The sequence below is a fragment of the Callospermophilus lateralis genome, chromosome X, assembly GCF_048772815.1.
Source record: "Callospermophilus lateralis isolate mCalLat2 chromosome X, mCalLat2.hap1, whole genome shotgun sequence".
Lineage (NCBI taxonomy): Eukaryota > Metazoa > Chordata > Mammalia > Rodentia > Sciuridae > Callospermophilus > Callospermophilus lateralis.
In genome coordinates, this window is record NC_135325.1 from 14,295,738 (window position 1) to 14,305,532 (window position 9,795).

The following is a 9,795-nucleotide window of genomic DNA, read 5'->3' on the forward strand; positions in this document are numbered from 1 at the left end:
AAAAAGATTCTAGGCATTCTGAATCCTAATGCAATATTGATACCATGTCTTAGAATAATCTTAAATGATCTGGACAACTCTAAACATTTTTGCAAGTATAATTTTACACATATGTAAACATGTGATTTATATATAATCATGCTTTAACCTTTATTATTCTAATAAACTAATAACAAAAATATTATTCAGATTTAATTTTGTTTGAATTAAAGAGCTGAGTAATAATGGTTGAAAAAGCAAAAGGACATAACACCTTACATGTTTATTTACATTTTAAAGCATTGTTTAAATTTTCTCAGTTAAAAGGTCATGAATATTCTTATTTTTTGCTTCCTTTATTTGCTGAGCTAAGTGTAAATGTAATTATCACAGTAGTTCAATCTGTGGTGCTTAAGGTATGATTCTGCTTTTGATATTTATAGTTTGAATTTGATTTGCTTGAAGTTTACAAAATTGGTTACGACCATTTGCCCTGCAATGAATCACACTGTCAGTTTTCAATTGCATTTTTAAATTAATCTGGTTATATAAAAGGTATTAAAATGTTCTTCACTTTTGTTGCAGTATTGAGAAAGTCATTTTTACTATAAAATAATGATTGTCACCTTTATATTAACTTATGTGTACTATATAATACATTGTATTAATGTATAGAAATAACGATCAGTTAAATTCACTTTACCCTGCATTTCCGTATTGAGATTTGATGAAAAATAAATCCATATAAAGAGACTGTTACAAGAGTCTAAGTAAGTGACTGCTTTAAATTGGGGGATTGGACTACATTCATTCACAGAACATTTATTGAGGACATACTTTGTGATGCACTGCTATGGTTTCCACAATAATAGCAACAATGAAGAGAAACAAGCATGTAGTACCTACCACTTTACTATTCTCATGGGATTTCAATTCTATGTATGAAAATAATAAAGAAAATAATATGGAAGTACATAAATCAAGGAAGAAGAATAAGTACTAAGGTTGATTTGATGATTTTGAAAAGAGTGGTGATGGGCTGGGGTTGTGGCTCAGCGGTAGAGCACTCGCCTCACACATGCAAGACCTTGGGTTATAGACCCTGGGTATAGCTTACTTGGTAGAGTGCTTTCTTCACATGCACAAGGCCCTGGGTTCAATCCTCAGCACCACCAAAAAAAAAAAAACTGACTGACTCTAACCACCACATACAAAAATAAACAAGTGAAATGAAGGTGTTGTATTCAACTACAACTAAAAAATAATTTTTTTAAAAAAAATAAAAAGCAAAGAATGGTGATAAAAGACCTCATTTTACAAGTGATAGTTGGATAAAAATGAGATGAGAAGTTGGTGATATAGAAAGAAGCTGCAATTTAATGTTAATCTTTTCTGTTTAATCTTTTCCTCCTGCTCTTCCTCCATGCTCTGTTCTTAGTTGCTCTCATTATATCAAAGAAGATATTTGGAATTTGTTTTTTAGGGATTGGCAAGCTTCACTTAGCATAATCTGCTCTAGTGCCATCCATTTCCCTGCAAATTCCATGATTTTGTCATTTTTTAGTGCTGCGTAATACTCCGTGGTGTATAAATGCCACATTTTTTTTTATCCATTCATCTATTGAAGGGCATTTGGGTTGGTTCCACAGTCTAGCTATTGTGAATTGTGCTGCTATGAACATCGATGTGGCAGTATCCCTGTAGTACGCTCTTTTAAGGTCTTCAGGGAATAGTCCAAGAAGGACAATAGCTGGGTCAAATGGTGGTTCCATTCCCAGCTTTCCCAGGAATCTCCATACTGCTTTCCAAATTGGCCGCACCAATTTGCAGTCCCACCAGCAATGTACAAGAGTACCCTTTTCCCCCACATCCTTGCCAGCAATTGTTGTTGTTTGACTTCAGAATGGCTGCCAATCTTACTGGAGTGAGATGGTATCTTAGGGTGGTTTTGATTTGCATTTCTCTGACTGCTAGAGATGGTGAGCATTTTTTCATGTAGTTGTTGATTGATTGTATGGCCTCCTCTGAGAAGTGTCTGTTCAGGTCCTTGGCCCATTTGTTGATTGGGTTATTTGTTAACTTATTGTCTAATTTTTTGAGTTCTTTGTATACTCTGGATAACATTAAACAGAGACATGAGGTGGGAGAGAAAGGGAGAGAAAAGGGATACTGCATGGAAATGGAAGGAGACCCTCATTGTTATACAAAATTACATATAAGAGGTTGTGAGGGGAATGGGAAAATAAACAAAGAGAGAAATGAATTACAGTAGATGGGGTAAAGAGAGAAGATGGGAGGGGAGGGGAGGGGGGATAGTTGAGGATAGGAAAGGTAGCAGAATACAACAGTTACTAATATGGCATTATGTAAAAATGTAGATGTGTAACCGATGTGATTCTGCAATCTGTATTTGGGGTAAAATGGGAGTTCATAACCCACTTGAATCTAATGTATGAAATATATGTCAAGAGCTTTGTAATGTTTTGAACAACCAATTAAAAAAAAAAAGAAAGAAGCAACAATACATACAAAGGTCTTGAAGTGAGAAAGTGTATAAAGTGTTCAAAGAATAACAAGGAGAAGAAGTGACAGGAGAAGACTGATCAAGGTGGAGATAATTGAGGAGCATAGAGACATGACGTCAGGAAAATTTATGATACTTGTTGGCCATAATAAGGGCTTTAGCTTCTACTGTGGTAGAGGGTGCTGCAGAATTTTGAACACAGAAGTAACATGATTTGATCTGTTTTTCGAGATCACTCTGGAAGATGTGTTGAGAATAGACTAGAATAAGACAAGGTTAGCAGTAGGATAATTAAGAGATAATTGCAATGATACAGGTGAGACTGTTGAGGACTTGAATTTAGCAATGAAAGCACAGGAATTTGAAGAGATTGCATATACAAATGTAGTTAAATTCTATAAAGTTGGCTAATAGGCTGCATGAAAGACATAGTAGAGAATGAAGTCAAGACTAACTCCAAGGGGCTGGGGATATAGCTCAGTTGGTAGAGTGCTTTCTTTGCATGCACAAGGCCCTGGGTTCAATCCCCAGCACCACACACACACACCAAAAAAAAAAAAAAAAGATGACTCTAAGTTTTTTTTCTTAAATAACAAGAAGGAAGGAGTTGTAGGTATCTGGCATAAAAAAGACTAAGGAACAGGTTTAGGAGGCAAGGTAAGTAGCTGAGCTTCATTCCTATTAAGTGCAAAATGTCTCAACTGTCCAACTGAAGATGCTAGGTAAGAAATTGGATATGAGAATCTTTGGTTTAGAGAAGAGATACAAGCTGAACAAACAAATTGTCAAATTATTGACTGAGAGAATTGCATACAGCATTAGAAAAAGAGAATATGTCTAAAACCTACTCAAAGATAGCCTTATGTGAGAAGTAGAGGACATGAGAAAGAACTGGCAAAAATGGCACAAGGCACAGCAAGTGAATGTAAATGTGTTTCCTGGTAGTCAAGTGCTTAAATGAACACTGTCAAACGCTGCTGATACATTAATAAAAATGAGTGCATGCATGGGAAACTAACCACCAGATTCAGAAATTTGTAGAATATCCATGACTTGATGGAAGTGGTTTTGTAAGATTGGTGATTGAAAACTCTGACTGTACTGGATTTTAAAGGCCAACAAGAGGAAATAACGGAAATAATTAGTATATGCACAACATTTTCAAAAATTTGACACATAAAGGGAATAAAAAAATAAAACAACATTTTGAGGAAAAAATGGACCAAAATATATATTTTGTAGCTGGAATAAATATCAGCATATTTGTGAAATCAATAGAACACACCAGTAGAAAGGAAAAATGATGATGCAGGAGAGATTTCCTAGAAAAATGACTTTGAATAAGTAATTTATGAGAAATCTTGCACCAGGCATATAAGTCATCCTATGTTGGTAATATGGAAATTATATCCATAATAATAAGGAAGGAGGTAGGAGGAAAGATGAGTTGGATGAGTGAGTGTTACAGAGTGAGCTTGTGTATATTCTTCAGGGAAGGCTTTGATTTCTCACTGTAACAATTGAATTAGTCCATTTGTTATCTTTATGGTTCATTTTCTAGCCTTTTTTGAGGTATAATTGACATGAAAATTTTACATCTTTTATGCATACATTTTGATGAGTTTGGACAATATGCTTGTATCTGATTACTATATTTATTCTTGAGTAAAATTTAATTGAGTTTTTATATAGACACCTATGGATTATGATTTACAATTTGTTCAGACAAACTTTTGTTGTTTAACATTCAAGTATTTCCAGTTTGGGTTATAATGAATAAAATGCTATGAATATTCTTATCTGTGTTTCGGAGGGCATAAGTCTTTATTTCTCTTTCCTAATTAATGGGAAGTAAAATTGCTTGGGGTAAAATGTGTTCCCCCAACATTCACATGGAAAATTCCTAATACCCACCATCTCAAAATATGGCTGTATTTGGAGATATAACTTTTTTTCACAGTTATGTATTATTGTTTTTTATTTATTTCTTACATACATGACAATGAATTTTAAAGATGTAAATGTAGTAAAATGAGGACATATGGGTGGGCTCCAATCCAATGTGACTGGAATCCTTATGGGAATGGGAAGTTGGGGCACATTGTATAAAAGAAAGAACATGTGGAGAAAGAGAAGGTGGTTATCTAAAAGGTAAGAGAGACCACAGAAGAAATAAACAGTGTGACACCTTGATGTTAAACTTCTATCCTTCAGACCTGTGAGAAAATAAATTTTGTTGTGTAATCCATCCAGTCTATGATATTTGTTAAAACAGCCCTAGCAAATTAGCTACTCCTGGTCATACTTTTAGCCTATCATTTTATATTCCTCCCAGTAATGTATATGAGTTTTGGTTACATATACTCTTTTTAGAACATTGTTTATTCAGTCTTATTTATTTTATCCACTGTAATGGAATGTGGAGTAAGTCTCATGGTATTAATTATATTTTCTTGATGTCTAAAGATGCTGGTTACTCGATATGAATTTGGCTTTTATAATTTTTTCTGTGTGAAGTTTCTGCTTAAGTCTATTGCCCATTTCTGGTGGAATTTTTGCCTTTTTATTTTTTATTTGTAAGCACCCTTTTGACATGTTCTATATCATATGTATTTCCTATGAATATCATTTCTCAGACTGTACACTATCTTCTTGATGATAATTTGATGAACAGAAAATTTAAGAAGTAATTTATTTATTATTTATCTGATACACTTAGTGATTCCTAGTTACCATCTAATAAATGTTTGACTACCTGATATTAATGAAAATATTATTTTTTATAAAAATGTTATAAATTAAAAAACATTACATGTGTACATGACACATATTTACATTTTTAATTCTTATTTGTAATGTTTGGTAGATGTTTATGTTTGTTTTAATCCATATTTTTATTCATTTGCTCCAGTATAATTTTTGAAAGATATTATTTTTCCAATATATTGCTTTGATGACTTTAGCAAAATCAATTTAGTGTGTGGGGTTTTATTTCTGTAGTATCTATTGGGGTCTATTGATCTATTTATCTATCTTTATGTTAATATACACTATTTTGATTACTATGATTATATATTAAATTTCAGAATAGGCTCTTCAGCTTTGTCTTTCTTTACAGTATTTTTTTTAATTTTTAATTTTTTAAAATTTTTCTAACTAGTTATACATGGCAGCAGAATGCATTTCATTTTATTGTACACAATGGAGCACAACTTTTCATTTCTCTGTACATGATTCAGACTCATATCATTTGTGCAATAATACATGTGACTAGGGTAATGATGTTTGTCTCATTCCACCATCTTTCCTGACCCCCCATGTCCCTCCCCGCATCCCCTTTGCCCAATCCAAACTTCCTCCATTCTTCCCATGCCCCCTCCCCCTATTATGGAATAGGATCCTCATATGAGAGAAAACATTCAGCATTTGGTTTTGGGGGATTGGCTTACTTCACTAAGCATGATATTCTCCATCTCCATCCATTTACCTGCAAATGCCATAATTTTATTCTCTCTTAATGCTGAGTAATATTCCATTGTGTATATATGCCACCATTTCTGTATCCGTTCATTATTGAAAGGCATCTAGGTTGGTTCCCCTATATGTTTTGATTACTATTGATTCTTTATATTCTATGTAAATTTTAGAGTAATCTTGTTAATGTCTATTTTTGAAATGCATGCTAGGATTTTCACTGAGATTGCATTGAAACTATAAATTATTTTTGTTTTTTCCATATTTTTATTGGTGCATTATAGTTGGACCTGTTGGTGAGATTTGTTACACATTCCTACATACATACAATGTAACAAATTTGGCAAATATCATTTCCCAGTGTTTCCCTTTTCCTCCCTTCCTCCTTCCTCAGGTCCCTTTCCTCTACTCTACTGATCTCCCTTCAAATTTCATGACATTTCTTCCCACCCCTTTCTTTTCCTTTTTTCTCTCTAGCTTCCACATATAAAACATACAACCCTTTATTTTCTGAGTTTGGCTTATTTTTCTTAAATAATGTTCTCCAGTTCCATCCATTTTCCTGCAAATGACATAAATATGGAACACTTCATAAATTCATGTGTCATCCTTGTGCAGAGGCCATTCTACTCTTCTCTGTATCATTTCAATTATAGCATGTGTGTTGCCAAATCAAGCACTGAAACTATAAATCAATTTAGAAACACATCTTAACATATTAATTCTCCTCCATTCTATGAACAGGGTATATCTCTCCACTTTTTCTCAGTTCTTTAAGGTATTTTAACATTTGTCTTACTAATATTTTTTATTTCTATGTAGTGATCTTAGATAAATTGTTAAAATTATCTCTAAATATTTTATTCAGATGTGTTCTGAAATGGTAATATTTTAACTTTCATTTTTCAATTGTGCAAAATTTTGTATGATAGTTTTGTATTCCATGACTTAACTATATTTTCTAATTTGTTGTTAGAATGAAATATTTATTTAGATTCCTTTGGACTTATACACATTTCATTCTTTGAAATATTCATCTTTTTATTTCTTACCCTTGACTTACTGAATTAGCTAAACTGCCAACTCAATGGTAAATATAAGCAGTGATATCCAGTTCCCAATCTTAGAGATATAACTTGTTATTTTCAGTATTATACATGTTAGTTTTTGGTTTTGTTTTTTCATAGATATATTTTATCAGGTTTAGAATGTTTTTGAACTTAGATTGCTGAAACTTTTTACAATGAATGATTTTTACATTTTGTGAAATGATTTACTGAAACTGTGGAAATAATCATATGATTTTTTATATCTTTCTAATAACATGATAAATTTCATTGCTTAAATTTTAATGATAAATAAAGTCTACTCCTTGTGACAAATCTTTTTAAATTTTGTATTGAACTATATATTTCAGAATTTTTTATACTAATAGTTTGCTATACATATTTGGGTTTGTGAGGTAGAATTATTTACAATTTTCTTGTCTCATAATTTTTTCATTGTTTTTGCTATCAGGGATATGGTAGCTTCATAAAATGAGTTAAAGTGTGCTCCCTCCTATGTTTTCTAGAAAAAAAAATAGTGTACAATTGTTATTACTATTTCTTAAATTATTTGGTCAATATCTTATTTTTTAAGTTTTTTCTAAGTTTAAAACTATAAATTTCATTTTAAGCACTGCTTTATTGCATTCTACAAATTTTGATATATTCAGTTTATTTTCACTTTTTTAAAAAAAATTCTACATTTACTCACGACTTCGTCTTTTATTCATAGGTTATATAGGAGTGTATTGCTTAATTGCTAAATATTTGCTCATTTTTTCCAATACCTTTTGTTGTTATTTTCCAATTAAATTCTGTTTGGTCAGAAAACAGACTCTGTATACTTTTGATCCCTTTCAAAAGGTATTTAGACTTCTTTTATGATTCAGGATACAGTCTATCTTGGAGAACATCCCATATATACTTAAGAAGAATAAGTATTCTCTAATTTTTTGGTGTATTGTTATGTAAAAAGTCAATTTGGTAAAATTGGATGCTAGTATAATAATCCAAATATTTTGCACTTTTACTAATTATATGTTTTATTGCTCTATAAACTATGAAAGAGAAGTACTAAAAATTACAACTATAATTGTGAATTCACCTATATCTGTCTTTAGTTTTGTGCTTACTTCATGTATTGTTTAGCTCTTATTATTAGGCTCTATCTTTCTAGAATTGTTATGCAGATTTTTTCCAGTACTATGGATTGAAACCAAGGCACTTTACCACTGAGGTACATTCCCAGTTCTTTTAGTTTTTTATTTTTATTTTGAGATAGAGTCTCACTAAGTTGTTGATCCTGGTCTCCAAACTACAATCCTCCTGCCTCATCCTTCCAAGTAGCTGGGTTTAGAATTGAGTGCTACTACACTCAACTTGTTATGTATTCTTGATGAATTCATTTATTATTGTGAAATAAACCTCTCCAAGTCTGATAATGTTCCTTATCCTGAAGTCTACTCTGGCATTTATGCTTTCTAGCATTCCTATTATTTGCCTGCTTTATCTTTGGCCATCATTTTATTTTTAATTCATTTGTATGTTTATGAATAAGATTCATATTTTATAACAGCATATAGTTGAGTCTTGTTTATATTTTCATCTAGTTTTGAACATTTCTTCCTTTAATGGGAAATAATTGATAAGCTTGAATTTCAGTCTAACATCTTATGACTTATTTTCACTTTGACCAATACACGGTTACTTTTGTGTCTTTCCTAGTCATCTTTGGACTTTTTGCAATTTTATGTTTCATTTTATTTCCTATATCCCTTATTAATTAATCACTTTTGTTCTTTTTCAATTATTTCTATATGATTTGTAATATGACTCAGACATAAACCCAAATTATTTTGTTTTTTGCCTTCTCTCAGGTATATCAATCATTCTCTGCCTGTTATTCAATTCTACTAAGAGCAGTTTCATATATTTCTTTCAATTTTACAGGGTTTGTGTGTGTGTGTGTGTGTATGTGTCTTGAGGAATATTCTAGTACTAATCATTCTATCTTGGCTAAATGCAGAAATATGTTAGTTTTATTCAGTTTTTAAAGCAATTCATTGTTTCATTATCTACCTGAGCAGATATTTATAAATAGTAAATGTTGGAAATACATAGTTTAATGAAATACTCTCTGGCTTGAAAGAACTTTCAGTCCACTGGAGTTGAGAATGATAAAGTAAAAGTAATTTCAATATAAAATGTGATTATTATAGAAATGGAAAACTTAATAGCAAGTAATATGGGATAGAAATAAAAGGTAATGTTTTATTATAAATTTTACTCAGGTCTAAATCAAGTTTTATGGTACTAAAATCATGAATTTCAATCATGGCTGCAAGATTGGAATCCCCTGGGGAGTTCTAAAAAGTATTGAAGCCTTACCTTTTCTGATTTAATTGGTTTGGAGTGTGATCTGGCTTTAAAATTTGGAAAATCTCCTGTTGATACCTGCTTTGAAGTCAAAAGTCAGTGCTTATCTATGGTAATTTTCATCAGATGGGTCTTAGAAATAAATGTATGAATTTGTAAAAACAATAAATATTGTTCTACCAGTTAAAACTTTTACCAAATCTATATATTTTGTTGCCAGTCTCTCAGAAGTTTGCATATCTTTTGTCCATACCATAGTTTTCCTTGTATTGATGATATGTTATTGCTAGGGTAAGCTTATCAAAATGTTAAAGTTGTAGCACTTAGCACAGTGAATGTAAACAGAAGACACTTAATAAATATGTCTTATTTGAATGGATACATTTCCAATTTATT

The 9,795-nt window shown here is 31.5% G+C and overlaps 1 non-coding gene across 1 annotated transcript; it reads right to left on the reverse strand.

Annotated features, from left to right (window-relative positions):
• Positions 1 to 6,550: 6,550 nt before the first annotated feature.
• On the reverse strand, positions 6,551 to 6,657 carry LOC143639624 (U6 spliceosomal RNA). Its single transcript, XR_013154767.1, has one exon. It is a non-coding gene; the product is annotated as a U6 spliceosomal RNA (small nuclear RNA).
• Between the last annotated feature and the right edge of the window lie 3,138 nt (positions 6,658 to 9,795).